This window comes from Typopeltis vanoorti, chromosome 20 (assembly GCF_054136105.1).
Source record: "Typopeltis vanoorti isolate ZY-2024b chromosome 20, IOZ_Tvanoo_1.0, whole genome shotgun sequence".
In the NCBI taxonomy this organism is placed as follows: domain Eukaryota; kingdom Metazoa; phylum Arthropoda; class Arachnida; order Uropygi; family Thelyphonidae; genus Typopeltis; species Typopeltis vanoorti.
In genome coordinates this window covers 109,322,462-109,341,475 of record NC_143568.1, presented here as the reverse complement: position 1 = coordinate 109,341,475, position 19,014 = coordinate 109,322,462, and the positions used below count along the sequence as shown (strand labels likewise).

General features: G+C 36.4%; 1 protein-coding gene across 1 annotated transcript in view; it reads right to left on the bottom strand.

Moving 5' to 3' along the window:
• hob (bridge-like lipid transfer protein family member hobbit) overlaps positions 1-19,014 on the bottom strand; it is an 844,941-nt gene that overhangs the window by 705,259 nt on the left and 120,668 nt on the right. The gene's annotated exons all lie outside the window — the stretch shown is intronic.

Sequence of the window (19,014 nt, the reverse complement as noted above, 5' to 3'; positions counted from 1 at the left end):
ATTAGTTAAAAGTATTACTCATGAATAATTACAAAATTACTTAATTTCATAAAGATAACTAGGTAAAAAGAGCCATGGGAATCTTCTTTTATGAATTTCTTCAATAGCTATGTGCAATTAACGTAAATCCAACTGCATCATTATTTTATACCAGTTATGTATTTTTATATCTTCTTGATCATGATTTTCCCATCATTTAACAAATTCATCGATTCATTTTCTTCTGTTCTATAACAATCTCCTAGTTTTTTTTTTTTTTTCCTTTTTTGAAACCATTCAATCAGAATTATATCTTATAATAATCTAGCATGTAAGATAACATTAAATATAAATAATTATTATTTCCAGAAATCCACTGTAAAGGAAGATGCACAGTACTATGATAGCAAATCATAAGTGTGTTTACATTGTTATTCTATCAACAATTTTCTGCCATATTAATATGTTATTCATCAGGTCTCAATATGGTCAACTCTTTTAATTCATTTTATTAATTGTGTAGACAATTTTCCTATATCCTATCTTCCTCCAGGATGTTTTTCCTACCATCCTGGTAGAAAAAAAAAAAGCTGTAAGACAACAAAATTTCTTCCATTTTTCTGGGGGGGGGGATTAGTGTAGTTTATAAGGAATGCCAAAAGATTTTTTGTTGGGGGAGGGAGGGAGGGAGTAGAGGAAGGAAGACAGATATTTGGATGTGCAGAGAGTTTGCTGCTATTTTTGTGAAGGAGATGTCATGAGCTAAAAAAAAGTAGTGTCCTGGATGCAACTGATTTCAGTGGCAAGGCTAGTGGTGTAGTTATAGTAGACTGTTCTAGTCATATTTGCTAAAATTTTGATAACATCATATTGCTGGGAGGGGTAATGATGTTATAAAATGATGAATGCATCCTTCAGTGTGGATTGGTTTTCTGGAGAAAGTAAATGACAAGGCTCTTATGGGTAGCAAGATGACCAGAGGGTGTTAAGGAAGGGCAGATAGTTATTGCTTTCCTTTTCAACAGGGAAATGGACTCAGGTCAGCTGTTGAGGTGGACTAATAACATTTTCAACATATCCCAGTCACATGGATAAACAAAGAACATGTTGTCAACATAGAATAGCCATATTGTGGTTTGATAAGGGCAGATTTTACAGAAGAATCTTCAAAATGTTCCATGAAAAGACTACCTGGGGGGGGGGGGTCCATAAATGTCCCTTTGATCTGCTTGCAGAGTTTTTTTTTTTTTTTTTTTTTTTCCTGACAAGTAAAATAACCAGAGTGCATGAAGTGAATAAGGCTGATATGTCAGTCAGTGGGAAAGATATACTGAATGTGTTTTGAGGTTCTTTTAGACGCATATGAGTAAATAGGAAGGCTACATCAAAACTTACCATAATGTCTATATCTTTGAGAATCATGTCTGACAGGCAAGATTTGAAGTGAACAGTTTTTAACACGAGGGGAAGTTTGGCCTGTAATGAGAGAAGAGATAGAGAGAGAGACCAGGATAAGTGTTTGGCCACTTTATAAGTGGGGGAAACCAATACTGTCCACCATGGGTATTAAGGATGTGTTCTGTTTATGTCCATTTTTGGTAATTTGTAAATCTGGGAAAGCCTAGGATTATACAATTTCAGTTTTTGGATAGTTTCATGCTGTACCCTATAGCTGAACTTCATCCACTTTACTGATGATCATATTCTGGATGATAATTTACAACAAGTTTCACATAGGAACTCTGAAAATTCCTTTCCAGATTTTAAAACATTGGCTACATCTAACCAACATTGAAAATCTGCAAAGCCTCTGAATATTATTGATGATATTGGAGGGGAGACTTGTAGAATGGAGGTATCAAACTATAGGCCTGTTTGTACTGTAGCTGTTTAGATTTTGAAAAAAATTGGTAAGAATTCACATACAGAATTAGGCAGTGAGGGTAATATTATTTATGCAGGCTAGCATGGATTGTTAAAGGATGTTCTTGTTTTAGTAATCTGATTACCTTTTTTACAATAGAATAACAAGCACAGTGGATGAGAGTAAAGCATACACTGTCATTTTTTGGATTTTTCCAAGACATTTAACAGGGTACCACATAACAAGTTTATTTTTAAGTTGTATCATATTGGTTTGGATATCAGATTAGTGGACTGGATTGGTGATCGGCTCTGACAGATATCAGAGTTGTATATGGGGGAGAAGTATCAGGCAGCAGGAAGGTTACAAGTGAAGTTCCACAAGATTCAGTCATGGGACCATTACTGTTTTATGCTGATGATATTATCACAGGAGTACAGGGAGAGTTTCAATTATCTGCAGATGATGTGAAGCCTGGGAGGATTATTAGTAATAATGCTAATGGTTTGGATCTTCAAGAGGATTTGAATAAGATGGAAAGGGTGGGACAAATAAATGAAGATGTAAGTTTAATGCAACTAAACACGAAGTTTTAAACTTTGGACCCACAGATGGGATGCATCATACTTGGTGGAGTTATATTGAAAGAAGTGCAGGACGCATGGGATCTTGGGGTGATTGTGGATAGAGATCTGAAGTTCCAAGGACATATCGTAAAGGTTGGGAAGACATCTCAGAGAAATGCTGCAATGTTATGGAGAATGTTGATTATGAGAGATAAGCATGATGGTCCCATTCTATAAAGCTTAGATCAAACCGTATCTGTATTTCTGTGCTCAGATTTGGTCAATGGGATTTGAAGGGGATGAAGTAACCCTGGAGAGGGTGCAGAGACAGATAATAAAAACAATATCTGAACTGTACAATGTTGATTATGAGGATAGACTGATAGCATGCAAAATGTAAAGTTTGGTGGACAGAAGGTAAGGGGGCGGGGAAATATGATTGATACATTTAAGCTGTTGAAGGGTTATTATTGTATTAACACTGAAGGGATTTTTCATGTGGTAAAACAAAGGGAAGGAGCAAGGACAATTGCCATCCCTGGAAGTTACAAAAGAAGGTGGTGAATAAAAGGGTAAGAAGTAAGTTTTTTTGCATGGAGAGTGGCAAGCTCATGAAATCCACTGCCTGAGAATGCCAATGGTGAATGTGCAGGTTGTGTATGACTTTAAAGAGTGGTATGATAGATTTTGTGCTGACCTCCCATAATGAGTCTTGTGATGCCATGGAGGTCAGGAAAATAATAATGGTTTGAGCTATATTTGTTATCATTTGAAGACTAGGTATTTCCTCGGCAGCTGCAGTGTAGGTATGGCTAGGACTGTGGGCACTGACAGCTTCTTTCTTCAGCTGAAAAGATAGGTTAAATATTAAATTTTTGGACATGGCAAGCCTTGATTTTTTTTTCCTCGCTGAAACATCACAGACATTCAAGAGAATCATCTGAAAATCACATTCAATGTGTTGAAGAGCACTTGTCCTATAGCACTTGAAATAATGCCATTAGTGTTAACCTATGTGGAACAAGTGGCATCGATTTATTCTCATAAAAGAGTGAGGCTAATACAACAGTAGATACAGAGAACATCTGATTATTAATATTATGAATATTATATAATTTGCAAGCTACATCACTAATCTGGTATGGATGCGTAGATGTTGATATTTACCACAGATAACATACATCTAGGGAATAATTATTCACTAAATTCACTATAGTAGTAATGCTGTGATAATACATGATCATTCTGATTATGACCGAAAAATGATCCTACTCAAAGACTGATCCACATACCACTCAACTGATGCTAACTCTACCAAAAAAGCACTCCTAAATTTATTAGGCAACACTGTCATCATTCAAAAGTTAAATCATATAATCCTAGCCCCCCTCCTCTCTGGATTTACAGTTTACCAAAATACACAAACAGCACACATCCTTCAGAGTCACAGACAGTATTGATTTCCCTAATTATAAATATTGATTTCCCTAATTGTATTACTGCGTCCACAGAGCAATGCCAGTTAAGACTACAGCATCCCACCTTTTTTAAATTCAGCATGCAGTTGCATCCCATTAATGTGCATGCATGAATGAGCTTTATGTATGTATGTATATATATATATAATATATATATATATATAAAAAGTTTTTTACCTTGGGTGTAATATATGTTAATGATACCAAGAAATTTTATACTTGGTTTTAATCCTTTTCCCAAGTAAACAAAACTACATTTTGCATGTGAAATATATTCATGTCTGAGCTACTTGTATATAGAGACTAATGACTTCATATCACTTGCCTTAGTATGTATCCCATAATGCAAAGCACACCCCCTTTCAGGCATGTATAATGCAATGCAATGCAATGAAACCAGTCTGGGTAGTGGCCCTTCCCATTATGCATTGCATTATACATGCTGAAAGGGGGTTTGCTTTGCATTATGGGATACATACTAAGGCAAGTGATATGAAGTCATTAGCCTCTATATACAAGTAGTTTAGACGTGAATATATTTCACACACAAAACTTTGTTTTGCTTACTTGGGAAAAGGATTAAAACCAAGTATAAAATTTCATGGTATCATTAACATATATATATATATATATATATATTTGTGCCCATGAAGATACCATGAACAAGGTGAAACACTGACCTATTAATTTAATAACCAAATAAATTCACTTAGTTAATTATTAATCCTAGAAATTTTTTTGCTTGGTTATACTATAAATTAAAGATACCAAGAAATTATATACTTTGTTTAATCCTTTACCGAAGTGTAAGCAAACAAAGTTTGCACCTGAAGTATTTTCAGGACTGGGGCAACTCATATAAGGAAGCTAAGACTTGCCTTAGTATCCCATAATGCAAAGCACATCTCCTTGCAGACATGTATAATGCTATGCATTATGGGAAAGGTCACTACCCAGACCAGTTCTGACCTTTATTGAGGTCTCTTCAATGGGAGCCAGACCCAGAAGCGATATCCAAGTGGAAAAACTTCCAACAACTAAAAACAAATTTATAATTTCAAAATTATTTTTCTTTTTCAACATAATCTTCCTTAAGACTAATACATTTATTCCAGCAATGCTCCAGTGCCATTTTCCCATCTTTGTAGTGGTTCTCAGTAAGATCTGCAAAACATCCCTCTACAGCTGTAATCACCTCTTGATTCGACGAAAAATGCTGACCAGCAAGGAAGATTTTTAGTTTTGGAAAGAGAATGACGTCAGAGGGAGCCAAATCTGGGGAATAGGGTGGATGCTCCAACAATTCACAGTGAAGATCCCTTAATTTTCCCATTGCTAAAACACCTTTGTGGGCAGGTGCATTGTCCTGATGAAAGATGATTTTTTTTCTTCTGCAAACCAGCTGTTTTCTCACGAATTTTTTCGTCTAGTCTGGTTAAAAGATCGGAATAATATTCCCCAGTTATTTTTACCCTTTTCAAGATAATTAATAAACAAAATGCCTTTAGCATCCGAAAACATCGATGCCATGACCTTTCCTGCTGATGGAACCGACTCTGTCTTCTTTGGAACTGAACAACCAGCTTCTGTCACTGTTTTGACTGCTGTTTGGATTCTGTCACTGTTTTGACTGCTGTAATGGTGAATCCAAGTCTCATCCATAATAATAAATCAACGCACAAAATCAGTTTTATCATTGTTAAAACGCTCCAAGCACTGTTCAAAGATTTTCATGAGAGTGAGTTTTTGATCAGCTGTGAGCAAGAGTGGACCCATCTTCTGCAAAGCTTTTTCATTTGCAATTCTTCATGCAAAATATATCCTACACGTTCTTTTGAAATGCCTATAGTCTCAGCAATTTCACACACTTTGACTCGCTGGTCATCCAATACCATATCGTGCACTTGATCAATGATTTCTGGTGTTACACTTTTTGGAAGTCCAGAAAGTGGATCATCTTCAAGGCTGGTATGGCCACGTTTAAACTTAGCAGCCCATTTCTTAATTGTTATGTCGTTGGTTTTCCCTCGTTAATTTAATGTTTTTACTACTCACTCATACAGTTATTTCCCTTCTGGCTTCTGTAATAATTTGTAAATCAAAATCAGCAATTCAGCTATCACTCTCTTTTCCTTAAACCAGCAATGATTTGGGCCGTTCCTAAGTTTAGTCACGCGTATTTCTTTCATTCATTAGAGGCTTTGTGTAAATTTGGGACAAGGCCCTAATTTTACTTCTGAGACAGTCTCCCTATTAAATATTGACGAATTTATATTATGCTGCGCCAGCCAATACAGAGGATAGATAAGACTCTTATCCAAGGTGGCTCTCTCAGAATAATACACAGTAATGGATGTTCTAACACTAATTCAATTCACCTACTTCACTTTGTGTTTGCATGCAGTCGTGGCCCGTAAATTCCAATTATAATCCTGTGTCCCTCCCGCTAAATTCTGTTATCTTTTTATGAGTGGCAATTCAAATTCATATGACAGGCAGATTTCAGGCAAATGAAATAAGACATATTTATTGAGGTCTAAGAATTATACATGAGAAATATATCAAACACATGGTTAACTTAATCACTTTCCTAGTAAAATTTAGATATCATTACTAACACTATAGGACATGAATAATAACTTGCTCCATGGAGTTATTTATTGAATGTGCAAATTAATAGCTTAAAATCATTAGATTTTCAATCATTCTCAAGTCACTGATCATTTCTCACAATATATTACAGTTAATTCACATACAGATCCCTTCCTGGGAGACTTTCTTCAAATAGGGACAGGTCACTGCCAAATGTGGTAATCTCTAAAGTTCTCTATCAAATGTCCACACGTAAATTAACATATAGAGTCCATTCATATCTCTAACTGGAAATAAGATTTAAACATTCTACATTACCATCCCATGGAAAGACTTTCTGTTGTATCTGAAGCCTTGTCTAGACATCAAGGCAATTTTGTAGTTATCGTCCACGAGGTCACTTACGATGACTTCACGGCCTGGTCTCCCCGAGTCGATAAGGATGAGTGCCATGCGGTAAAAACGTAGAGAAGAGAGGGCACCAAAGTAGGTGATATAAAAAGGTTCCCCCCCCCCCTCTCGAAGTCTTTCGGTTCCTGTTTCCTGTGCTCTTGGACGTTGGCTCTCCCTCCACCATCGGGGTGATTCCCGATCAGCCGTAGAAGTCATGAGTGGTCTACCGTAGCTTGCGAGTCAAGGCTAGCTAACTCTTCATAGCAGAGTAGCTAAGCAATATCAAGTGACTGATAATACAGATGAATGCCAGCGGTACCAGAGAGAGAGAAACCAGAGCAGCACATCGCCTTATCGACTCATGGAGACCAGGCCGTCAAGTCATCGTAAGTGACCTTGTGGACGATAGCCTACAAAATTGCCTTGATATCCAGACAAGGCTGCTGACAGAACAGAAAGTCATTCCATGGGATGGTAATGTAGAATGTTTAAATCTTATTTCCAGTTAGAGATATGAATGGACTCTATATGTTAATTTATGTGTGGACATTTGATAGAGAACTTTAGAGATTACCACATTTGGCAGTGACCTGTCTCTATTTGAAGAAAGTCTCCCAGGAAGGGATCTGTATGTGAATTAACTGTAATATATTGTGAGAAATGATCAGTGACTTGAGTGATTGAAAATCTAATGATTTTAAGCTAGTAATTTGTACATTCAATAAATAACTCCATGGAGCAAGTTATTATTCATGTCCTATAGTGTTAGTAATGATATCTAAATTTTATTAGGAAAGTGATTAAGTTAACCATGTGTTTGATATATTTCTCATGTATAATTCTTAGACCTCAATAAATGTCTTATTTCATTTGCCTGAAATCTACCTGTCATATGAATTTGAATTGCCACTCATAAAAAGATAACAGAATTTGCCGGGAAGGACACAGGATTATAATTAGAATTTACGGGCCACTTGCGGACTGCATGCAAACACAAAGTGAAGTAGGTGAATTGAATTAATGTTAGAACATCCATTACTGTGTATTATTCTGAGCGAGCCACCTTGGATAAGAGTCTCATCTATCCTCTGCATTGGCTGGTGCAGCATAATATAAATTCATCAATATTTAACAGGATGACTGTCTCAGAAGGTAAAATTAAGGGCTTTGTCCCAAATTTAGACAAAGCCTCTAATGAATGAATGAAAGAAACACACGTGACTAGCCTTAGGAACGGCCCAAATCATAGTTTGATTAAGGAAAATAGAATGATAGCTGAATTACTGGTTTTGAATGACAAAATATTATAGGTACCAGAGGAGAAATAACTGTATGGGTGAGTAGTAAAAACATTTAATTAACGAGGAAAAAGTAACAACATAACAACTCGCTGGTCATCCAATACCATATCGTGCACTTGATCAATGATTTCTGGTGTTACACTTTTTGGACGTCCTGCACGTGTCAAGGCTGTTATGGCCACGTTTAAACTCGGCAGCCCATTTCTTAATTGTCAAAAAAGAAGGTGAAGAGTGCCCATAAACTTTTATGAACTTTGAATGAATTTCTTTTGGCATTAAACCTTCTTTTACAAAGAATTTTATAACTACATGATACTTAATTTTATCCATTTCAAGGGAATAATAGACAACACTTTTGCTTCAGACAGCTGTATAAAACAACCTACTTGATAGAATGACCTGCAATTTCACATGGATGCTTATGACAGATGTACCAACTTTGTAAAAAAAAATATCGTGCCGATAGTGTTACCATCTATGGTTGAGGCCGAGAACTTTTCAGACCATCCTCATATATAAACAATCTAATTTTTTTCTGTAAATTTCATGGAGTTTTACACATAATTATAACACAATTACTAATAAACGTGTGTAGAGGCTTAAGTGCTGTGAGGACATCATGTTGGAGGCTTAATGGACTTTTTACAACACTCAAAATGAATTAAAATAGAATTTAATACTTCCTATATTTCGTCCTAGTCACTAGGACATCTACGGGGATTACAAAAACAATTAATGTAACATATACACAAATAACAAACAATACTAAGCTCAACCACGTGGGTGACACTAAAGTCCTATCTAGGTAGAGCGCCCTCTAAGGGCAGTAGTAGGTGGCCTGGAATGTAAGGTGGGAACTCTGGTGATGAGTGTTTCCCAAATCTTCGGAAGCTTAATGCAACCGTATTTATTGAGATTTGGTTGGTTTTTGATAGCTGCTGCTGCTTCTAAGAAAAGTCTCTCTTTCTTGAATTTGCTGTGGTGGAGCATTGTGGTTTTCTTCCATGATACCCTGTGGGTGGTGTCCAAAACATGGTCAGCCAAGCCTGAATGGCCATAGTTGTGTTTGAAGATGTACGACTTGTGTTCCTCTAGACGGATGGATGCTGATCTGCCTGTCTGTCTAAAGTATGCCAGCTTACAGGAACAGGGTACTTTGTAAACTCCAGGCAGAGAGAGAGAGAGGAGGGAGCTGATATTTCGTAGAACGGATAAGGGTAGCAAGTTTGCGGTGGGGCTTATATGCTGTGTGTAGGTTGTACTTTTTTAGTATCTTGGCTATTTTTTTGGATATGCCATGGATGTAGGGTATGGTGATGGCATTTTTAAAATCTTGTTGACGAGAAGGAAGGGGAATGGGGGAGGAGTTGATTATGTGGACTCTCTTGGTAAGGGTTTTAATAATGCCATATTGTTGAGAGGGGTGGTGGTGGGAGAGTTTGTGAATGTATCTGCCTGTGTGTGTGGGTTTTCTGTATACGGTGAAGGTAAGTGTATCATTAGGCAGGCGTATGACTAAGGTGTCTAGGAAGGGTTCCTTCTCGTCAACAAGATTTTAAAAATGCCATCACCATACCCTACATCCGTGGCACATCCGAAAAAATAGCCAAGATACTAAAAAAGTACAACCTACACACAGCATATAAGCACCGCAAACTTGCTACCCTTATTCGTTCTACGAAAGATCAGCTCCCTCCTCTCTCTCTGCCTGGAGTTTACAAAGTACCCTGTTCCTGTAAGCTGGCGTACCTTGGACAGACAGGCAGATCAGCATCCATCTATCTAGAGGAACACAAGTCATACATCTTCAAACACAACTATGGCCATTCAGGCTTGGCTGACCATGTTTTGGACACCACCCACAGGGTATCATGGAAGAAACCACCATGCTCCACCACAGCAAATTCAAGAAAGAGAGACTTTTCTTAGAAGCAGCAGCAGCTCTCAAAATCCAACCAAATCTCAATAAATACGGTTGCATTAAGCTTCCGAAGATTTGGGAAACACTCATCACCAGAGTTCCCACCTTACATTCCAGGCCACCTACTACTGCCCTTAGGGGGCGCTCTACCTAGATAGGACTTTAGTGTCACCCACGTGGTTGGGCTTAGTATTGTTGGTTATTTGTGTATATGTTACATTAATTGTTTTTGTAATCCCTGTAGATGTCCTAGTGACTAGGATGAAATATAGGAAGTATTAAATTCTATTTTAATTCTTTTTGAGTGTTGTAAAAAATCCATTAAGCCTCCAACATGAATTACTAATAAAATACAAGAAAACATACAATTACTACAAATATCTCAGCAAAATAAGAACAAAATGATTTGTTTGGTTTTCAACTATTAATTCCACTTACTATTTGCAATCTTCAATATATTAAAATGAATAATACAAAAAATACTATGAATTACTTCCATGATACTCAGTGATGGCTTGTGGCTTGAAATCGTGGGGGTGCTGCAACTGTCGAAATATGCATACACAGTGTAAGTACAGTGTATACATGTTTGGATAAAATATCAAAATTATGGTAAAAATTTTTTAAAAAAATTAAACATGAAAAAATATTGTTTATTATCGATAAAATTATACAGTTTAGTATAATTCAAAATTACTTAAAAATTACCATAACAAATGTTATGACTTTAATTGTAATGTCCAAATATTTAAAGAGATGGAGTAAACACAATAAGCACTATGAACACTCTACTACTGGTGCAAACTGCATATAAACAACAGTGGAACTGTGCGATAGACAGTGTCACATTACGCTAATAGCTAGCATCTCACTATGACATGCATATGCTTGCGCACGTAGCAATATGACACTGGAAAACACAGTACCACTAGTGTCCTTTGCCGTCCTAAGTGCTACAAGATGGATTTTTATTATTTTTTTTACAAAATAAGAGAATTGTATCAGATTGTTGATGATAAAATTAAATATTACAAGCAAATATAAATAAATTAATAAATTTATTTTAAGCACTTATCATAGGCACTGCAGTTCCACAGTGGCTATGCACGAGCTGCCCCTGATGATACTTTCCCTGATTAAAACCACAAATCATTATTCACTGACTTGTATCTTACATGATTTTCATCCAAGTACATTAAGAAAAATAAATAATACATTTTCTGCTATTCTACACTTTTTTTAGCATTTCCTATGTAATATACCTTTAGTAATAAAAATGTCAAAAGGCATTTTTACACATTACTGAATTTAATGAAGCATTTTAGTGATGACACAATGGTCCACAAAGAGAGGAAACTTACACTACAATGTAATATCTTGGAAAATAAAAGAGATATCAATTGACATATAGGAACATAAGATATGATAACTAATAAATAATATAAAATGGATTTACCTTATGTATATATTTTAATTATTATAAAATTTTTGCTCTAGTATCAAAGGCATCTTCAAATGACTTTCAAATTAAACAAGAAGAACACTAACTGGTATATTCAACAGAATGACATAGACCAACTGCACATACATGATATAGTGAATCATAGTCTAATTATAATCTTTAATTCAACTTACTATTTGCAATATTCAATAGATTAAAATGAATAATACCAAAAAAAAATACTATGAATTACTCCCATGATACTTTTCCTGATTTAAACCACAAACCATTATTCATGTTAGCCTAGTGGCTATGTGCTTCACAACCATATGCCTGGAAAGGAGTGTCCTGGGTTCGATTACCATCATCGACGTGAGGAGCTTAAGGATCTTTCTCAGACACAGTCAAGTTAGCCGGTCTTGGGCGTGGATAGCAGGTTTTTTCTCCCCAGTTTATCTCGGGTTTTTCTTTCCGCAAGAAGGCAAACCGGCCCTGTTATCACACACAGCTACAACCATAGAATATATAAGGAGGTATAGGGCTAGTCACCTTATTCTCAGGATGGGTATGAATTCGAGGAGCTTAAGATAGCTCTGTAACAGCAGTAGGCCTAACATGTAGAAGGGAGAAGAAAACCATCATTCACTAAGATTTAAAAAAATAAATAAATAAAGTTATAAAAAAAAGCAATTAAGTTAATTCTGGAATTTGTGAAAAAGAACTATTTCCCATAAGAGGGATAATTTAAGTCCATCGTTTCTATTTAGAATTGGGATGTAGCAAGGTCTCACAACTGTATAAATGCTCAAAGAGATTACTACTTTTATCATCATCATCAAATTCCTGCCATGTACCCTCAAGGGGTGTACAGGATATGACAATACTACATGAAAAAATTACATCATTACTAACTTCCTATCTACAATTTTCCTCCAAATCAGTTTGTTACTTGTCAAGACTCCAACATTATCAGATCTTATATTTCTATTGTCTAAGGCACTTTGTATATCAATCCACCTATATCTTGGTCTTCCCCTGGGTCATTTTCCTGCCAACCTGGCAGAGAACACTTGTTTTGCTAATCTTTCCTCTCCCATTCTATTTAAGTTTCCATACCACCTGAGATTAGCTCTGCTAATGCATTCCTGGATGCTGACAATGTCAAGTTCTTTCCTAATATCCTCATTTTTAATATGATATTGCCATTTATGCCATCTGTTCACGCCTCTAATCTTTCTCAGGACTCTCATATCTGCAGTCATAGTCTTTGGTCAAGTGTTTTACTTCTGACCCAGCTCTCAGATCCATAAGTTAAAACTGGTTTGAACACTGTCTTGTATACAGCTAATTTAGTGTTCTGACTAATTTCTCTCTTATTCCATATGAATTAATTCAATTGACTTCACACCATACCACATTTGCTGATTCTGTTGTCTATTTCTATATTTAATTTACCATCTTCAGTAAAAATCGTGCCTAAATAGCTGAAATGTTTTACTTGTTCCACAGGTTATGCATTCACAACAAGTTGACATTTTCAATGATTCTGCCTATTTTCATTGTCTTTGTCTTTTTATTGCTGACCTTCATACCATATCTATTACAACAGCTATTCAATTTAGTCAGAGAATCTTGCAGACTTGTAGCGGATTTATTTAGAAGTATAACATCATCCGCATAAAGCAAAGAGCTGACATTAACATCTCAAATTTTGATATCAGGTTTAATATCACTTTCCTTCATAATGTGATCCATATAGATAATGAATAACAGAGGGGATAAATACATCCTTGTCTCACACCAGATTTAACATTAAACCATCTTCCTGTACTTAATTCAATTCTACCTGCTGACTTACAACTCAAATAAAGACTAAGTATTGCATGATATAATGCCCCATTGACACCATATAACTGCAGCGTATTGAATAGCTTCTCTCTTGGCACCTTGTCATATGCCTTTTCCAGATCAACAAAACTTAAATACAGATCTTTGTTATATTCCCATGCTTTCTCGACTATTTGTCGTAAAGAGAAGATCTGATCCTGACAGCCTCTGTTTGGTCTGAATCCAGCTTGTTCTTCACCAAGCATTTCTTCCACAATTCTTCTCAACCGTTTCTCAAGTATACTTGCATAGATCTTGCCAGGAACACTCAGTAGGGAAATACCTCTGTAATTCTCACATGCAGTTTTATTTCCCTTTTTATATATGGGTACTATGAGAGCTCTACTCTAATCATCGGGAATTCGTCCCTCTGTCCAGGCTTTCTGAACTATGCAGTGCAGCCACTGTAAGACTCTTATACCACCATACTTCAGCATTTCTGGTCGAATATCATCTACTCCTGCTGCCTTTTCACATTTCAAGCCTTTGATGGCTTTTTCTACTTCAAGTATGAATATGTATTCCTGACTGCATGCCTGGTCAGTGTTTTTTATCATTGTGCTGTCATCACTGCGTGTTTCATTTAGCAGTTTTTCAAAGTAATTACTCCATACTTCAAGGATATCTTTTTCTCCTGTTTTCATGTCACCTTTATCATCTCTAACTCCTTTTACAGCACTCTTTCCTCCATTCTTAAGCTTCTTCAACAACCTCCAGAATATTTTGCCACCTTCTTGATATTTATTTTCTATATTCTCCAAAGTCCTCCCATGACTTTTGTTTAGCTAGTTTTACACACTGTTTAGCTTTCTTACATTTGTCTCTGTATTCTGTAAGAGCAAAAGCTGACTTATTTGCCAGGAACTTTTGATATGCTTCTTCTTTTCCTTCACTGCCTCTTTAACTTCCTGTGTCCACCAGGGAGTTCTGATTTTTTTATCTTTGCACACAACCTCACCACATGCCTCTCTGGCAGAATCAATCAATGTTTCCTTCAGAGTTAGCCATTGAATCTCAAAGGTTTGATTCCCGTTCTCAAACTCTTTCATTTTCTTTTCAATAATCTTTCTGTATTTTAGTCTACAGTTCACATCTGAGAGCTGCTCAACTTTTATTCGCTTTAAAACTTTCTTACATGTTATTCTTTTCAATATGAAATTCAATTTTATCCTGCTCAAGACTAAATAGTGATCACTTCCAATTTCAAATCCTCTGTACACTCTGGTGTCCTGCACCAGGGAGAAAACATCACTATCAACAATAACATAGTCAATGAGACTTTTCTTATTCCTTGCCTCTTCTCTCCATGTGAATTTGTGAACATTTTTATGTTGGAAAATGGTGTTAGTAATAACAAGTCCGTGTCCTGAGCAGAAATCCAACAGATATTTGCCATTATTATTAGCTTTGCTCTTTTCTCCAAATTTTCCCAAAATATTTTTGTATGTCTCACAATCATTTCCTACTCTGCTATTTAGATCCCCAACAAGGACCATCTTTTCCTTTTTCATTGCGTCAGTTGCTTTTTCTAAAGCATCAAAAAATTCCTCCACTTCTACCTTAGTAGAACCTTCTGTGGGACCATAGGCACAAATAAGTCTCATTGTCCAGTTCCCCATTCTCATATTTGCCCACATTACTCTACTTGAGACTGACTGCCATTCAAGAAGATTAGCCTTGTATTTTGTGTTGAATATTATGGCTACTCCTTCTTTTCCTTGATTGTGATTGCCTGAATATAACATTTTGTATTTATTGCTCAGAAAGATCTCACCAGTTTTGCTCTTTTTTGTTTCAGTCACCCCTATTATGTCGATCTGGTACTTATCTAATTCCTCAGCTAGCTCCATTTCTTTGCCATTCAGGCTTCTTACGTTGATAGTACCGATCTTTAACTCTGGTGATGTTGAGTTGGGGTTTGTTTTCAGATTTGTTCCAGTAGCTGACTTTTCGCTGTTCACCCTGGTTCCCTGGCGAAAACAACGGGGGACTTGTTTAACCAGGCGACGCCCCAGCCGGCATGAAATTTTGTCATGTTGTACCATCATTTTTTTATTTTGGTTTAACCAATAAGAATACAATTTGGTCGGCTAAATCCCAAATTGCCAGCCCATCCTCGTTCGTTCAGTATCAAAGTAGATACCCAACAGGGTGCACCACGAGAAGGTGAGGATTGGACATTAGGTCAGAAGCCCTGGTTGGTTCTCCGCATTCCTTTAAAGGCTATGTGGATGTCTACTCTCAGTTATACAGCTTTGACCCTTAAGCACCCCATATATTACTTACATATATTACTTCATATTACTTTTATGAAGAAGCTTAATTTTCTTCCAAAGAATTTGGTGTCTGGTGGTGATTGCATGCTGGGCAAGTCCCGAACGCTCTGGCTCATGGAACCTGACACAGTCTAAATGTTCATTATGATGCGTGGCTGCGGATCTACTTGCTTGCCAAAATACGATAATCAACACTGGCAAGGAATTTGATAAACTCCATGATAGTCGAAAGGCATATATTTATCTTTAGCTAAGCCTAGAAAAGTAGATATTTTGTTAATAGGACACTATTAACAAAATATCTACTAATGCCAACAGATTTAAGCAGTTTGACTATACCTTCTGAGATACCTGTAACATAGGGAATGGTCACACAGCAGACCATCTCTATATCACTATTCGATGACAGGCAGATGACAAGGAAACTCTCTAATTATTAATTATCTTTTCAACATATCATTTGGTAAAACCATTAATAATGGAATTGGACTTCATGTGATTTATTTTTTTTGGAGAGCAGCAACTGAGTGGAGCAAAGAGTGTGCGCTCAATGTATTAGCTAAAGTCTTTAATGGTGGCAGATTTTTGACAATTATAATAGTGTGAAAGACGATGAATGTAAAGTACAGTACACGTTTTCTTTCTAAATACTGAGAAGTGAAGGCTACCATCTGGTTGATGAAGGAATACAATATCTGAAAAGGCAATCCGATTGTTCTCTTCTAATACAAGAAAAATTATAATGAAGGTTATTGGTCTTATTGACAAACTCTTGAAGGTCTGTATAGGACCCATGCCAAACCGCAAAAACATCATCAATATATCTGTATCATAAGGATGACACAGGAAGGATGCTATTCAATAAGTGTTGTTCAAATCTTTCCATGAAGTAGTTAGCTAGCATGGGAGAAAGAAGACTACTCCCACTGTTAAGCTGATTAACGTTTCTCCAGTGGACAATTGATGGTACCTCTCCAAAATCTAGTCTGACAAGTAAGCAAGTAATCCAGTGAGAACAGTATAACTCCTTGTCAAAATCTTCCAGATCATTCCAAAGATCTCACAGACATGGTGTGAGATCTTTACTCGGTACTGCTGGATATTAATGCTCTCTGAAATTTGGCTAAATAACAACAATCAAGTTAGCATATCTAACTCTGATTGTGTCATGCAAATGAAATGAGATAGTGGAGTCACAGCAGCAAAAAAAGAACAATGATGCAAGCATTATTACTTGCCCATCTCAATATTATTTACTAAGAAATTATAGGAAATGTCTGTAGGCTTTGAGCAAGTGAGAAATATTTGTACTGCTTACACATTTCTCCAAACCAACTAACTGAAGAAAATTTCATTCACTTTGTTGTTCTGCTTTATATCACTGCCTGTGTTGAACAACTTCAACAACTTCAAAATTATCATCAGACAAGTAATTCAAAATGGAAACTCTAACATTGATTTCTCTGATTCCAGTTCACAGGCCCTTCTTGTGTTTCTAAAAGAGAAGTTCAATTTTATATGAACACAATTCTGATTTAACAACAATAAGAAGCAGTACTTCTATGGATGTGGTTTCCCAGGGAGATTCCATAATTTGCAGTCTTGACAGACTGCAAATTAATCCAGTTGCAGCTACTGGCATGTTACAGAGCTATCTTAAGCTCCTCTAATTCGTACCCATCCCGACGATAAGGTGATTAGCCCTATACCTCTTGGTATAGGGCTAGTCACTGCAAAATAATATTCATAAAATAATTCTATGATTATTATTACATGACACCTCCAGGGAGTCCATACACTCATCAAGGGAGAGCACTTGCTCTACTCTGCCACTCAATCCACCAACTACAATGAACTGTAACTACACCAACACCATCTACTGCCCACCACTACCACTAGTATTTTCACAGACAATCACAAACATCCATGCTCATGGCGGGGTTTGAACATGCAGCCTTTTGGCTGAACCACTCGGCCAACCAGGCTGGCAATCTTTTTTTATATTTCCAAAAAATTAAATTTTACAGAGATGGTTCATATAAAACATCATTTGCATATACTCAGCACATGAATTTTTTTTTTACTTATCACAGACATTGCCTCCTGACTTATGCAGATCACAACCTTGTACAAGATTCCTCTCTCAAAAAATGTCCTCTCTCCATCCACTCTCAACATTATGATCTTTGGTACTACAAAGAACCTGCAGATCACTCTTCTTATCCAAACATCTCCTCTCACCAAGTCACAGAAATTATCTCACTGGCATTAAGGCTTTCATTCCCCATTCCATCCAAAATTCCCACCCACTTTCTAAACCATGGTTCTGAAAAAGATATGCCAAAGCAGTTGGAAAAAAACAGCATACTACAATGGCTTATAACAAGAACCTCAGATTCATACTTGGCCTAGGTTGGAGAAGGCAATAAATGAAAAACAGCCATTAGGAAATCCAAATCCAAATCGAATGTCATAAGGGACAAGAACAGAAAACTAGCTTCCTGTTCAAATAGAAATCATGCCTTCTGGCCCATTGAAAAGGTGATCAGGGTAACTCCTGCTCACCTACACTTTCATTATTCATCTCACTGACACCATGTTACAGCACCTAAAGATAAAGCTAACCTCCTGGCATCACTCTTCTTCCTCCACTCCTGCATAAATGACTAATGCAATTAGTCTCCTACTATATCAGAAACAGAGCACCACATACTCATGTGGTCTTCTGCAATAAGTGAAACAAATCACTAAATAACTCAACACGTTCAAGCTGGGCAACATTTGCACAATGCTGCCCAACTTGAACCACTGGAGGAAAATGGTTATACAGTATGTTAGTTACATCTTTTTCAGTAGAATTTTATTTGCAAAATTAGCACTTGTGATTGGGCTATCCCAGATCAACAATCAGTGATACTGAAAAATAACCATAATTTACAATTATGAATCTTTTTAGAATTATTTCTCTATGTTAATATATTATTAGTTTTTTTGGTTTCATAACACGTACATCGGCACTTGCGATGTGCTCGTTATTGATATTATTATTGTCAAAATGAAATGTAAACCATTTCAAATTGATATACTTACTAGATTCTGAAAGTTGTGTTACTTTCAAAATTTTTTATTGTAATTTAAATTTGTCAAGTGCCGAGGTATTTGTGGTGGTTTGGCGACCAGGGGTCGCCAAAGTCATTTGCCCGTCGACCCCATCAAGCATTTCTTGACTTTTTATCGACCCCCTATATTTTACTATTACGTAATTATAATAGGACAAGCAAAAAAAGATGCTTATGTGAGTTTTTAGATTGTTTAT